Source organism: Ambystoma mexicanum, chromosome 1p, assembly GCF_040938575.1.
Source record: "Ambystoma mexicanum isolate Mex_15411 chromosome 1p, UKY_AmexF1_1, whole genome shotgun sequence".
Lineage (NCBI taxonomy): Eukaryota > Metazoa > Chordata > Amphibia > Caudata > Ambystomatidae > Ambystoma > Ambystoma mexicanum.
Window position 1 is genome coordinate 407839368 of NC_090921.1, and position 15787 is coordinate 407855154.

Here is a 15787-nt window from a genome sequence, read left to right on the forward strand (position 1 = left end):
ATGCCAGCTCAGCCCTTGAAAGACTCTGCCGAGCTGGCGCGGTTGGGGGCTAATGGCGCCTTTTGATATCAAGAGCGCAGGCGCTTCCAACAGCAACAGCGTCCCTTCTCCCACCACGCTAGCTCGGGGGAACCCTTGAAAGACTCCCCGACCTGGAGCGGGGGGCTAAAGGCGCCCCGGGGGGCGTGGCGGCATGGGCGTTCGCCCGGCTTGCCCCCTTCCTAAGGCCGGGCCTGATGCCCCACCACGGGAGCCTCAGATGGCCAACCATCATGTACAATGGGCCCGACACATCTTCAGCCGGGCCTGGCCACCACCATGGCCTATGTGAAGAATCATCTGTGGCTCAGTGGCTTTTGAGTATTTCCTACATCTGCTACGCCCTGGCTGCTTTGCTCTGCTCTCGCTTCCGCGGCAGAATACTTTGTTATTTTATGTGTACTTGGGTTACCTGCCGCATCAGTGTCCCTAGTACCTGCAATTGCGCTATATGTCTGTGAAGGGACCTCGTGGCGCAAGCCTCTGACTCCAGATCAGAGAAGGCTGCGTGGCCGGCGGGGTCTTTTGTGCCCTATATGTCAGAGCGATAGCTATTCCCTCACTAGGAACAGAGGCTTTTTCATAGGGCCCTTCTCTCCGGCCGTTGGTGCATTTTAGGGCAGTACTGCTGCACCCAGTGCCAGGGGAGAAGTGCACAGTGCTGCTAGGAGCCCCACTGCCCATCACATGTTGCGGGATATTGGTGCCATGTCAGGCCACATCTATTGTCTATGAGCACAGATATCAGCCGCACACCCTCATGCCCACATGTTTCCGGTCACCCCTACACCATTAGCAAACCGTTTTCAGATGTTAAAGCCGTTTGGGGTGCAGACGCACCCACTGCTATAAATACTTTGTGTATCAGTATGGAGGCAGCGTCATTGTGGGTCCTCTCTGCTCTCAGCATCCGACGTTGCTGTTTAATGGGGAAAAGGGAGGCTCCAAGAGGTAGAAAAAGAACTCGTCCCTGGGTGGGCTTGAACCACCAACCTTTCGGTTAACAGCCGAACGCGATTGCGCCACAGAGACGGGCGAGAGCAATTGTTTCCTGAGCAGATGTCACGCTGTGATAGCAGAGCACGCATGGATATAGAGCTTGTTTATATGTATGATGTTTAGGAATGCATGGAGATCCTATAGCAACACAGACACGTGCGTTCCTGCTCCTCCCGTGTGCAAACCAGTCCATGAAACCCTGGTCTGAGTTTCCACGTGTCCTCTTCTCTTTGTCCAACAACTCCTTTCAGAATGGTGGCAATTCGACCAGATACACACATTTATGAGAACAATATCCATTGCATTTGGGAGACACCAGTCAATTCCAGGTTTTCGTTTTGCATTCTGGGACTTGTAGTCGTGGATGTCCCCATTATAAACCCAGAACTGGACTTTGCCTCCCAAATGGAGTGGATAATGTTGGCATGTATGCAAACAAACAGAAAAAACGTGCCCTTGGCATATCTGCCCCATTACCCCCACGCCCCTCTTCCTCATCCAATGCTTGCATATGAGGGCATCAACCTCCTCGACAGGAACCCTTTTCTATTCCTTCATTTGTTCATGCCTCTCCTATTCCTGGGAGTGTAACTCTCCATTACTCCTGCATGCCTTCGTTTTTTTTTATAATTGCTGCCTGAAGGCAGGGACTCTGGTGGTGGGAGGTGGTGGGGGCGGGGAGCTGTGATACTTACCGGCTAAGTGTACAATAAAAAAGAAGCAATGGTTAGAGACCGGGGTCCGTTTCTAGAGGAACACGTCTGTGCATGACTTTTGTGCAGTATTGGCTAAAAACGACCTCACAATTTACGATAAATACATTTTCATATTGCGATACAAAAAAAAGGCAGACTTGACCCCGACGTGATTTCAACACGCAACCTTCTGATCTGGAGTCAGACGCGCTACCGTTGCGCCACGAGGTCCCGCCTCAGGAAAGTGCCCACACTCTGTGGACTGGTGACATTGAGGGCGCATACATGGACACAACATATATAACGCCCAACACACTCTGCCTTGTGCGCGAGATAAATGACAGTCAGGCCGCCGGTGTTATGTAATGTTGTGCGCCCCGTGCCCTTCCAGTCCCCCCAATGGTCGCAGCTCAGCACAGCTCGGTCTGCAGAGGCTTCACTTTATTACTACCCAGGTTAGACCTGCAGCGACGGAAACAGCCGAAGACTGGGGGAGATGCAAATGCACGGGATACTAAATATTACATAACCCCGGAAAATACACAAAAGCACCTGTGCCACAGATGATCTTTCACATGGGGGTTATCTCGGCAACAGTAACCCATTTCATATTGCACTTTTATATAACTCCCACCCAGTGCTTTAAGTGGGATTGGAAATAGAGGGGGGCCCCTAGTTAGGGTGTGTGGCAATGTTAATAGCTTATGTTATTATATCATGCTATTATAAAACAAGGCCTAATGACTATAAAGGTGCTCCATATATAATAATAGTGCTAATTTGGGTATTTTGCACAACAAAGTTATTTGCCCCTTGGCTTACTTATGGCAACTCATTCTAAGTCACTTCCGTGGTTCCTCCAAGTATCAAAAACTGATGATGCTCCTTGTAATGTCCTTTTGTGTGACATCACTTCTGTTGGAGCAAGCCATATGCAAATTAGGAGGTTTGCCTGTATTTTGCCTATGGGTTGCATTTAAAGGCCCTGAACAGAAGTCTGTTTCACATGAATGGCAGGATTTTAAACACTGAAACAAAAACGGCATGGCCTTTGTTGTGGTTTTTCAAGTTAAATTAAAGAGCCACGTGGGAAGGGGCCTACCCGTCATGACCAACAGACAAGCAGCATTTTAATTTACAAATGAAGGAGGAATCAAAGATCCCTGTCACATGGAAAACATGATTTGTACACATTGAAAACAAAAACGGCCGGCACAGGTGTGTGCAAATAAAAATGGTTTCATAAAGTCAAAAATTGAAAAAAATATATCACTGCTCCACGAAAAATGTCAGGAAAACAAAACATGTGTGCGGGTTGACCAAAAGCAATGTATATTATGTTTCACCTACAAACCTCCAGTGACATTTGAAGAGCCAATTTGTCTTCATGGAAATTGTCAGCCCAAGGCAGTCACATTTGCTGGCTGTAGGCAAAACTTCACAAGGACATCTCCCACTTCCAGCCCTGGATGTCACATGTCCCATCTAATGACAAACCACAATAAATATGTCCTGCTTAAGGCTTCGAAATTCAGTGTTCTCCAGACTTGTTGGCTCTGAAAGCATTGACTTCAAGAAAAGTTACCCCCTGGCTTGAGCTTGACTAATATTTGTGAAAATGGGGGCACCCACTTCAAGGAGCCAGCTTCCAGCACAAAGGAGACTGATAAAAAAAAAACTCTGGCCACAGGCTGAGCCAGTGAAAACAAAGGGCCGGAAGGCAGGAGTCAGGGCCATTTGTCCCACATGAAGATTCATAATTCATTTAAAAGGACTATTATCATTTAGGCCTTTTTAACAGCCATTATAAGGCGGATGGATTTCATCTATTGAAACTTATGTAATTTCCAGGCTATTTTGGGGATATCCAATTCATCTTCTTGTAACTCTGAGAACTGTAAGGGCCAGTTAAATTAGGTTTCTGGCTGATCTGAACATGTTCCAAATGTGAGAGTTGGTGAGCGGTGGACATTGAAATTAGGGATGTGCTTAATAACTTACATATTCATAACTGTTGTATTTTTATGGAAATGACAGAAAGGTGCCACATGGCCATGCTACATGATACGGATTTTGTGGCCGCTTATCTAATTCCCCATGATTAGCTGAAACAGAATATATGTTTAGTATGGCAGTTGCTAGTAAAATTATGAAGTTGTGATACATAAATCGTTTTTGCCAAAAAGGTGAAAGGAGAACAAAGGGCGATTACAATTGGGAATTGCCATATGTTGCTCCACACCCCTAAACCAATCCTGACTTGGAGGGTAGGTTTGGGAGGAGAGAGAAGGGTAACTGCCCAATCCTAGTGGCAGGGATTATTGCAGGCAGATTTAGAAAGAGTTTGTTGCAATAGTCCAGCCTAGAGAGGACCAGAGCTCTGGAGACAGTGAGCTTCTGGGGGAAAGAGAGGAAAAGAAGAATACCTCTAAGGAGGTGCAGCTGGTAGTGTGACTTCTTAGAGACGTCAGAGATGTGAGGAGAGAAGGAGAGTGTGGAGTCGATGATGATCCCGAGGTTTTTAGCCTCACAGGTGGGAGCAGGAAGAGGGCCCAGAGAGTCCGGCCAGAAAATGACAGGGAGTGGGTGTGCTGATGAGGAGAGTCTCAGTCTTACTGGCATTAAGAAAGAGATCATTGGCAGCACACCACTCCTGGATGGCGGACAGACAATCAGAGATGAGTGAGGGGGGAGAGGTGGCTGAAAATGAGTTGAGTGTCATCCGCATAGCACTGGAAGTTGGGATAGAGCATGGCAATGCAGTTGGCAAGATGTGCCAGGTATTGGTTGAACAGCCAGGGAGAGAGGTTAGACCCCTAGGGAACACCCTAGGTAGAGATAGAGATAAAGGAGAGGAAGGACCCAAGTTGAACCGGGGAATGTCGATCTGAGAGGAAAGAATTCAGCCATGCCAGGGCCTGACCAGTGATCCCCACGTTATCATGGAGAGGATTGAGCAGGATGGCATGGTTGACCGTATCAAAGGCAAAAGAGAGATCAAGCAAGATGAAAACACAGGGGGTGTTGGAGTCAAGGTTGGAGAGCAGGTCTTCACGGATGTTCAAGAGAGCAGTTTCCATGCTTCTGGCAGCTCTGAAGCCAGACTGATGGTCATGGAGGCAACCAACAGATTCAGTGTGATGATTAAGCTGGGAGATGGCCAGCTTTTCCAGGAGTTTGGCAAGGAAAGGAGTGATGGAGATTGAGCAATAGTTGGCCAGGCAAGACGGGTCGGTAGAGGGTTTCTTAAGAAGAGGGTGCCGAAGGGAGTGCACAAGGGAGGACGGGAAGACTCCAGTGGTGAAGGAATGGTTGCAGAAGTCGATCAGGGCAGGAGCCAGGGAGTCGATGTGGTCCTTGATGGTTTTGGAGGAGCTGGGGTGAACCTGTTTTGACAAGACATTCATAGATCAGACTTGTCTGGAAAGCTCGTCAGGGGAGAACGGGGGAAAGGCACAGAAGCAGGGAGAACCATAGTGGTTAGGGACCTCCTGCTTAGAGCAAAAACAGTCAGAGGCACCCAGGGGGTGCATACATTACAACGGTGACAAAGATACATTTAATAGCCACCAATTATCACAAGATTGATTGATTGATATTTTATTTCTATCGCGCTCGTACACAAGTGTTTCAGAGCTCGACAAGGCAAGGGAGGGGAACAGGGGAGAACAAAACAGCGATCTTACTTGGCCCAGTGACATTGAGAACGCGCAAGTGCATGGGAGAGGGGGGAGAGGAAAAGTGCATGGAAGGGGGGGAGAGGTGGAAAGTGCGAAGCAGAGGAGAAACAGATAAATAACAATAAATAAATAATAAAGGCAACAAACAGTGGTAATGCAGCCAGAAATTTGCAAGTGCTAGGTTTAAGGCAGCAGACAGGATAGGTCCGATATGTGCAGGAAGAAAAAGGGGGGGCTGTATGGGTACAGATACAGACCCCAGTGCAAGGGGTGGCCCGGAAGCAGTGCGGGAGGGTGACAGGATGAGCAGGTACCTGGGCCCAAAAGCCAGAGGGTGGCCAGGTGCATGGTGCCAAGAGAGAACAGATCAGCAGGGGAGAGGGGGAGCGAAGGCAGAAGAAAAGAGGAAGGTCTTGAGGTGCTTCTGGAACCGGAGATGGTTCTCCTCAAGTTTTAGAGTGACAGGGAGGCTGTTCCAGAAGGAGGCCCCAGCCGAAGACAGAGATCTACCCCCAGCTCGTTTCCTAGAAAAACGACTGACCCTGAGTGAGTTGGAGTTAGAGGAGTGAAGAGCTCGAGAGGGGAGGTATTTGCGGAGGGATAGCTGAAGATATTTTGGACCCAGGCCCCAGAAAGCCTTGTGGACAATGCAGAGGGTTTTGAATATAATCCTTGCATCCAATGGGAGCCAGTGAAGAGATTTCAGAGCTGGAGAGATACGATCCCAGGGGTTGAGGCCAAGGACAAGTCTCACAGTCCTGTTCTGAATTAGTTGCAGAGGGCGCAGAGTAGAGGCAGGTAGATTTAGAAAGAGGCTGTTACAATAGTCCAAGCTAGAGAGAACCAGAGCTTGAGATGCCATGAGCTTCTGGGGGAAGGAGAGGAAAGGCAGAGTACCTCTGAATAGGTGCAGTCTGAAATTTGACTTTTTAGAGACTTCAGAGATGTGGGCGGAGAAGGAAAGGGTGGAGTCATAGATGACCCCGAGGTTCTTAGCCTCACAGGTGGGGGTAGGAGAAGTGCCAAGGGAGGCCGGCCAGAGAGTGAGAGGAAAGGGTGGTGAAGGTTTGCCGATGAGGAGGATCTCCGTCTTGCTGGCATTCAGACAAAGATCATTGGCGGCACACCAATCTTGAATGGCAGTTAGGCAATCAGAGATGAGAGAGGGAGAGGAGGTGGCAGAGGGCAGCCTGAAAATGAGTTGAGTGCCGTCAGCGTAGCACTGGAAATTTGAGCAGAAAATGGCAATGCAGTGGGCGAGAGCCAGGTATTGGTTGAAAAGCTAGGGCAAGAGGTGAGACCCCTGGGGAACACCACAGGTAGAGAGGAAGATAGATGAAAGGAAGGACCCAAGTTGGACCTGGGAGGGTCGATCTGAGAGGAAAGAGGTCAGCCAGGCCAGAGCCTGATCAGTGATACCCAAGTTTTCACAGAGACGGTTGAGCAGGATGGTATGGTTGACCGTGTCGAAGGCAGAATAGAGATCGAGGAGGATGAGGACAGAGGGAACGTTAGAGTCAAGGTAGGTGAGCAGATCTTCACGGATGTTTAGGAGAGCAGTTTCCATGCTTCTGGCAGCTCTGAAGCCAGACTGGTGGTCATGGAGACAGCCAACAGAATTGGAATGAAGTCAAAGCTGAGAGATGGCCAACTTTTCCAGGAGTTTGCCAAGAAAGGGAGTAATGGAAATTGGGCGATAGTTAGCTGGACAAGAAGGATCAGCTGTGGGTTTCTTGAGAAGAGGATGCACAAAGGAGTGCTTCAGACGGGAGGGGAAGGATCCAGAGGCAAAGGAGTGGTTACAAAAATCAGCAAGGGCCGGAGCGAAGGTGTCAATGTGGTCCTTGATGCTTTTAGAGGAACAGGGATGAACCTGTTTTGAAGAGGCTTTCATAGATCAGACTTGTCGAGCAACCTCGTCAGGGGTGAAAAGAGGAAAGGACAAGAAGGATGGTGGGAGGGTGGCTAAAGGAGGGTCAGCAAGCACAGATGGAGAGGGAAGAGGAGGAGGGGCGGGCCAGGATGTGCCACTTTTTTTTTTTACCTCCTCGCTGCAGCGAGGAGGTAATGATATAAATGGGTGCATTAGCACCCTATTGTTGTTAAATGCGGTCCGCTGCCGCAGGCGCATTCAACAACAATGAGCGCCTGCCACGCCTTCTCCCAACATGCCAGCTCAGCCCTTGAAAGACTCTGCCGAGCTGGCGCGGTTGGGGGCTAATGGCGCCTTTTGATATCAAGAGCGCAGGCGCTTCCAACAGCAACAGCGTGCCTTCTCCCACCACGCTAGCTCGGGGGAACCCTTGAAAGACTCCCCGACCTGGAGCGGGGGGCTAAAGGCGCCCCGGGGGGCGTGGCGGCATGGGCGTTCGCCCGGCTCGCCCCCTTCCTAAGGCCGGGCCTGATGCCCCACCACGGGAGCCTCAGATGGCCAACCATCATGTACAATGGGCCCGACACATCTTCAGCCGGGCCTGGCCACCACCATGGCCTATGTGAAGAATCATCTGTGGCTCAGTGGCTTTTGAGTATTTCCTACATCTGCTGCGCCCTGGCTGCTTTGCTCTGCTCTCGCTTCCGCGGCAGAATACTTTGTTATTTTATGTGTACTTGGGTTACCTGCCGCATCAGTGTCCCTAGTACCTGCAATTGCGCTATATGTCTGTGAAGGGACCTCGTGGCGCAAGCCTCTGACTCCAGATCAGAGAAGGCTGCGTGGCCGGCGGGGTCTTTTGTGCCCTATATGTCAGAGCGATAGCTATTCCCTCACTAGGAACAGAGGCTTTTTCATAGGGCCCTTCTCTCCGGCCGTTGGTGCATTTTAGGGCAGTACTGCTGCACCCAGTGCCAGGGGAGAAGTGCACAGTGCTGCTAGGAGCCCCACTGCCCACCACATGTTGCGGGATATTGGTGCCATGTCAGGCCACATCTATTGTCTATGAGCACAGATATCAGCCGCACACCCTCATGCCCACATGTTTCCGGTCACCCCTACACCATTAGCAAACCGTTTTCAGATGTTAAAGCCGTTTGGGGTGCAGACGCACCCGCTGCTATAAATACTTTGTGTATCAGTATGGAGGCAGCGTCATTGTGGGTCCTCTCTGCTCTCAGCATCCGACGTTGCTGTTTAATGGGGAAAAGGGAGGCTCCAAGAGGTAGAAAAAGAACTCGTCCCTGGGTGGGCTTGAACCACCAACCTTTCGGTTAACAGCCGAACGCGCTAACCGATTGCGCCACAGAGACGGGCAGAATGTTTCCTGAGCAGATGTCACGCTGTGATAGCAGAGCACGCATGGATATAGAGCTTGTTTATATGTATGATGTTTAGGAATGCATGGAGATCCTATAGCAACACAGACACGTGCGTTCCTGCTCCTCCCGTGTGCAAACCAGTCCATGAAACCCTGGTCTGAGTTTCCACGTGTCCTCTTCTCTTTGTCCAACAACTCCTTTCAGAATGGTGGCAATTCGACCAGATACACACATTTATGAGAACAATATCCATTGCATTTGGGAGACACCAGTCAATTCCAGGTTTTCGTTTTGCATTCTGGGACTTGTAGTCGTGGATGTCCCCATTATAAACCCAGAACTGGACTTTGCCTCCCAAATGGAGTGGATAATGTTGGCATGTATGCAAACAAACAGAAAAAACGTGCCCTTGGCATATCTGCCCCATTACCCCCACGCCCCTCTTCCTCATCCAATGCTTGCATATGAGGGCATCAACCTCCTCGACAGGAACCCTTTTCTATTCCTTCATTTGTTCATGCCTCTCCTATTCCTGGGAGTGTAACTCTCCCTTACTCCTGCATGCCTTCGTTTTTTTTTATAATTGCTGCCTGAAGGCAGGGACTCTGGTGGTGGGAGGTGGTGGGAGGTGGTGGGGGCGGGGGGCTGTGATACTTACCGGCTAAGTGTACAATAAAAAAGAAGCAATGGTTAGAGACCGGGGTCCGTTTCTAGAGGAACACGTCTGTGCATGACTTTTGTGCAGTATTGGCTAAAAACGACCTCACAATTTACGATAAATACATTTTCATATTGCGATACAAAAAACAAGGCAGACTTGACCCCGACGTGATTTCAACACGCAACCTTCTGATCTGGAGTCAGACGCGCTACCGTTGCGCCGCGAGGTCCCGCCTCAGGTAAGTGCCCACACTCTGTGGACTGGTGACATTGAGGGCGCATACATGGACACAACATATATAACGCCCAACACACTCTGCCTTGTGCGCGAGATAAATGACAGTCAGGCCGCCGGTGTTATGTAATGTTGTGCGCCCCGTGCCCTTCCAGTCCCCCCAATGGTCGCAGCTCAGCACAGCTCGGTCTGCAGAGGCTTCACTTTATTACTACCCAGGTTAGACCTGCAGCGACGGAAACAGCCGAAGACTGGGGGAGATGCAAATGCACGGGATACTAAATATTACATAACCCCGGAAAATACACAAAAGCACCTGTGCCACAGATGATCTTTCACATGGGGGTTATCTCGGCAACAGTAACCCATTTCATATTGCACTTTTATATAACTCCCACCCAGTGCTTTAAGTGGGATTGGAAATAGAGGGGGGCCCCTAGTTAGGGTGTGTGGCAATGTTAATAGCTTATGTTATTATATCATGCTATTATAAAACAAGGCCTAATGACTATAAAGGTGCTCCATATATAATAATAGTGCTAATTTGGGTATTTTGCACAACAAAGTTATTTGCCCCTTGGCTTACTTATGGCAACTCATTCTAAGTCACTTCCGTGGTTCCTCCAAGTATCAAAAACTGATGATGCTCCTTGTAATGTCCTTTTGTGTGACATCACTTCTGTTGGAGCAAGCCATATGCAAATTAGGAGGTTTGCCTGTATTTTGCCTATGGGTTGCATTTAAAGGCCCTGAACAGAAGTCTGTTTCACATGAATGGCAGGATTTTAAACACTGAAACAAAAACGGCATGGCCTTTGTTGTGGTTTTTCAAGTTAAATTAAAGAGCCACGTGGGAAGGGGCCTACCCGTCATGACCAACAGACAAGCAGCATTTTAATTTACAAATGAAGGAGGAATCAAAGATCCCTGTCACATGGAAAACATGATTTGTACACATTGAAAACAAAAACGGCCGGCACAGGTGTGTGCAAATAAAAATGGTTTCATAAAGTCAAAAAGTGAAAAAAATATATCACTGCTCAACGAAAAATGTCAGGAAAACAAAACATGTGTGCGGATTGACCAAAAGCAATGTATATTATGTTTCACCTACAAACCTCCAGTGACATTTGAAGAGCCAATTTGTCTTCATGGAAATTGTCAGCCCAAGGCAGTCACATTTGCTGGCTGTAGGCAAAACTTCACAAGGACATCTCCCACTTCCAGCCTGGATGTCACATGTCCCATCTAATGACAAACCACAATAAATATGTCCTGCTTAAGGCTTCGAAATTCAGTGTTCTCCAGACTTGTTGGCTCTGAAAGCATTGACTTCAAGAAAAGTTACCCCCTGGCTTGAGCTTGACTAATATTTGTGAAAATGGGGGCACCCACTTCAAGGAGCCAGCTTCCAGCACAAAGGAGACTGATAAAAAAAAAACTCTGGCCACAGGCTGAGCCAGTGAAAACAAAGGGCCGGAAGGCAGGAGTCAGGGCCATTTGTCCCACATGAAGATTCATAATTCATTTAAAAGGACTATTATCATTTAGGCCTTTTTAACAGCCATTATAAGGCGGATGGATTTCATCTATGAAAACTTATGTAATTTCCAGGCTATTTTGGGGATATCCAATTCATCTTCTTGTAACTCTGAGAACTGTAAGGGCCAGTTAAATTAGGTTTCTGGCTGATCTGAACATGTTCCAAATGTGAGAGTTGGTGAGCGGTGGACATTGAAATTAGGGATGTGCTTAATAACTTACATATTCATAACTGTTGTATTTTTATGGAAATGACAGAAAGGTGCCACATGGCCATGCTACATGATACAGATTTTGTGGCCGCTTATCTAATTCCCCATGATTAGCTGAAACAGAATATATGTTTAGTATGGCAGTTGCTAGTAAAATTATGAAGTTGTGATACATAAGTCGTTTTTGCCAAAAAGGTGAAAGGAAAACAAAGGGCGATTACAATTGGGAATTGCCATATGTTGCTCCACAGCCCTAAACCAATCCTGACTTGGAGGGTAGGTTTGGGAGGAGAGAGAAGGGTAACTGCCCAATCCTAGTGGCAGGGATTATTGCAGGCAGATTTAGAAAGAGGTTGTTGCAATAGTCCAGCCTAGAGAGGACCAGAGCTCTGGAGACAGTGAGCTTCTGGGGGAAAGAGAGGAAAAGAAGAATACCTCTAAGGAGGTGCAGCTGGTAGTGTGACTTCTTAGAGACGTCAGAGATGTGAGGAGAGAAGGAGAGTGTGGAGTCGATGATGATCCCGAGGTTTTTAGCCTCACAGGTGGGAGCAGGAAGAGGGCCCAGAGAGTCCGGCCAGAAAATGACAGGGAGCGGGTGTGCTGATGAGGAGAGTCTCAGTCTTACTGGCATTAAGAAAGAGATCATTGGCAGCACACCACTCCTGGATGGCGGACAGACAATCAGAGAAGAGTGAGGGGGAAGAGGTGGCTGAAAATGAGTTGAGTGTCATCCGCATAGCACTGGAAGTTGGGATAGAGCATGGCAATGCAGTTGGCAAGATGTGCCAGGTATTGGTTGAACAGCCAGGGAGAGAGGTTAGACCCCTAGGGAACACCCTAGGTAGAGATAGAGATAAAGGAGAGGAAGGACCCAAGTTGAACCGGGGAATGTCGATCAGAGAGGAAAGAATTCAGCCATGCCAGGGCCTGACCAGTGATCCCCAGGTTATCATGGAGAGGATTGAGCAGGATGGCATGGTTGACCGTATCAAAGGCAAAAGAGAGATCAAGCAAGATGAAAACACAGGGGGTGTTGGAGTCAAGGTTGGAGAGCAGGTCTTCACGGATGTTCAGGAGAGCAGTTTCCATGCTTCTGGCAGCTCTGAAGCCAGACTGATGGTCACGGAGGCAACCAACAGATTCAGTGTGAAGATTAAGCTGGGAGATGGCCAGCTTTTCCAGGAGTTTGGCAAGGAAAGGAGTGATGGAGATTGAGCGATAGTTGGCCAGGCAAGACGGGTCGGTAGAGGGTTTCTTAAGAAGAGGGTGCCGAAGGGAGTGCACAAGGGAGGACGGGAAGACTCCAGTGGTGAAGGAATGGTTGCAGAAGTCGATCAGGGCAGGAGCCAGGGAGTCGATGTGGTCCTTGATGGTTTTGGAGGAGCTGGGGTGAACCTGTTTTGACAAGACATTCATAGATCAGACTTGTCTGGAAAGCTCGTCAGGGGAGAACGGGGGAAAGGCACAGAAGCAGGGAGAAGCATAGTGGTTAGGGACCTCCTGCTTAGAGCAAAAACAGTCTGAGGCACCCATGGGGTGCATACATTACAAAGGTGACAAAGATACATTTAATAGCCACCAATTATCACAAGATTGATTGATTGATATTTTATTTCTATTGCGCTCGTACACAAGTGTTTCAGAGCTCGACAAGGCAAGGGAGGGGAACAGGGGGAACAAAACAGCGATCTTACTTGGCCCAGTGACATTGAGAACGCGCAAGTGCATGGGAGAGGGGGGAGAGGAAAAGTGCATGGAAGGGGGGGAGAGGTGGAAAGTGCGAAGCAGAGGAGAAACAGATAAATAACAATAAATAAATAATAAAGGCAACAAACAGTGGTAATGCAGCCAGAAATTTGCAAGTGCTAGGTTTAAGGCAGCAGACTGGATAGGTCCGATATGTGCAGGAAGAAAAAGGGGGGGCTGTATGGGTACAGATACAGACCCCAGTGCAAGGGGTGGCCCGGAGGCAGTGCGGGAGGGTGACAGGATGAGCAGGTACCTGGGCCCAAAAGCCAGAGGGTGGCCAGGTGCATGGTGCCAAGAGAGAACAGATCAGCAGGGGAGAGGGGGAGCGAAGGCAGAATAAAAGAGGAAGGTCTTGAGGTGCTTCTGGAACCGGAGATGGTTCTCCTCAAGTTTTAGAGTGACAGGGAGGCTGTTCCAGAAGGAGGCCCCAGCCGAAGACAGAGATCTACCCCCAGCTCGTTTCCTAGAAAAACGACTGACCCTGAGTGAGTTGAAGTTAGAGGAGTGAAGAGCTCGAGAGGGGAGGTATTTGCGGAGGGATAGCTGAAGATATTTTGGACCCAGGCCCCAGAAAGCCTTGTGGACAATGCAGAGGGTTTTGAATATAATCCTTGCATCCAATGGGAGCCAGTGAAGAGATTTCAGAGCTGGAGAGATACGATCCCAGGGGTTGAGGCCAAGGACAAGTCTCACAGTCCTGTTCTGAATTAGTTGCAGAGGGCGCAGAGTAGAGGCAGGTAGATTTAGAAAGAGGCTGTTACAATAGTCCAAGCTAGAGAGAACCAGAGCTTGAGATACCATGAGCTTCTGGGGGAAGGAGAGGAAAGGCAGAGTACCTCTGAATAGGTGCAGTCTGAAATTTGACTTTTTAGAGACCTCAGAGATGTGGGCGGAGAAGGAAAGGGTGGAGTCATAGATGACCCCGAGGTTCTTAGCCTCACAGGTGGGGGTAGGAGGAGTGCCAAGGGAGGCCGGCCAGAGAGTGAGGGGAAAGGGTGGTGAAGGTTTGCCGATGAGGAGGATCTCCGTCTTGCTGGAATTCAGACAAAGATCATTGGCGGCACACCAATCTTGAATGGCAGTTAGGCAATCAGAGATGAGAGAGGGAGAGGAGGTGGCAGAGGGCAGCCTGAAAATGAGTTGAGTGCCGTCAGCGTAGCACTGGAAATTTGAGCAGAAAATGGCAATGCAGTGGGCGAGAGCCAGGTATTGGTTGAAAAGCTAGGGCAAGAGGTGAGACCCCTGGGGAACACCACAGGTAGAGAGGAAGATAGATGAAAGGAAGGACCCAAGTTGGACCTGGGAGGGTCGATCTGAGAGGAAAGAGGTCAGCCAGGCCAGAGCCTGATCAGTGATACCCAAGTTTTCACGGAGACGGTTGAGCAGGATGGTATGGTTGACCGTGTCGAAGGCAGAATAGAGATCGAGGAGGATGAGGACAGAGGGAATGTTAGAGTCAAGGTAGGTGAGCAGATCTTCACGGATGTTTAGGAGAGCAGTTTCCATGCTTCTGGCAGCTCTGAAGCCAGACTGGTGGTCATGGAGACAGCCAACAGAATTGGAATGAAGTCAAAGCTGAGAGATGGCCAACTTTTCCAGGAGTTTGCCAAGAAAGGGAGTAATGGAAATTGGGCGATAGTTAGCTGGACAAGAAGGATCAGCTGTGGGTTTCTTGAGAAGAGGATGCACAAAGGAGTGCTTCAGACGGGAGGGGAAGGATCCAGAGGCAAAGGAGTGGTTACAAAAATCAGCAAGGGCCGGAGCGAAGGTGTCAATGTGGTCCTTGATGCTTTTAGAGGAACAGGGATGAACCTGTTTTGAAGAGGCTTTCATAGATCAGACTTGTCGAGCAACCTCGTCAGGGGTGAAAAGAGGAAAGGACAAGAAGGATGGTGGGAGGGTGGCTAAAGGAGGGTCAGCAAGCACAGATGGAGAGGGAAGAGGAGGAGGGGCGGGCCAGGATGTGCCACTTTTTTTTTTTACCTCCTCGCTGCAGCGAGGAGGTAATGATATAAATGGGTGCATTAGCACCCTATTGTTGTTAAATGCGGTCCGCTGCCGCAGGCGCATTCAACAACAATGAGCGCCTGCCACGCCTTCTCCCAACATGCCAGCTCAGCCCTTGAAAGACTCTGCCGAGCTGGCGCGGTTGGGGGCTAATGGCGCCTTTTGATATCAAGAGCGTAGGCGCTTCCAACAGCAACAGCGTGCCTTCTCCCACCACGCTAGCTCGGGGGAACCCTTGAAAGACTCCCTGACCTGGAGTGGGGGGCTAAAGGCGCCCCGGGGGGCGTGGCGGCATGGGCGTTCGCCCGGCTCGCCCCCTTCCTAAGGCCGGGCCTGATGCCCCACCACGGGAGCCTCAGAGGGCCAACCATCATGTACAATGGGCCCGACACATCTTCAGCCGGGCCTGGCCACCACCATGGCCTATGTGAAGAATCATCTGTGGCTCAGTGGCTTTTGAGTATTTCCTACATCTGCTGCGCCCTGGCTGCTTTGCTCTGCTCTCGCTTCCGCGGCAGAATACTTTGTTATTTTATGTGTACTTGGGTTACCTGCCGCATCAGTGTCCCTAGTACCTGCAATTGCGCTATATGTCTGTGAAGGGACCTCGTGGCGCAAGCCTCTGACTCCAGATCAGAGAAGGCTGCGTGGCCGGCGGGGTCTTTTGTGCCCTATATGTCAGAGCGATAGCTATTCCCTCACTAGGAACAGAGG

The 15787-nt window shown here is 49.5% G+C and overlaps 1 protein-coding gene and 2 non-coding genes across 4 annotated transcripts in view; 1 reads left to right on the forward strand and 2 right to left on the reverse strand.

The window, feature by feature from the left end:
- Positions 1–15787, forward strand: part of LOC138571570 (tetraspanin-33-like) — a 935706-nt gene that overhangs the window by 598570 nt on the left and 321349 nt on the right. The gene's annotated exons all lie outside the window — the stretch shown is intronic.
- TRNAW-CCA (transfer RNA tryptophan (anticodon CCA)) lies at positions 1893–1964 on the reverse strand. The gene has a single exon. It is a non-coding gene; the product is annotated as a tRNA-Trp (tRNA).
- Positions 8586–8659, reverse strand: TRNAN-GUU (transfer RNA asparagine (anticodon GUU)). Its single transcript has one exon. It is a non-coding gene; the product is annotated as a tRNA-Asn (tRNA).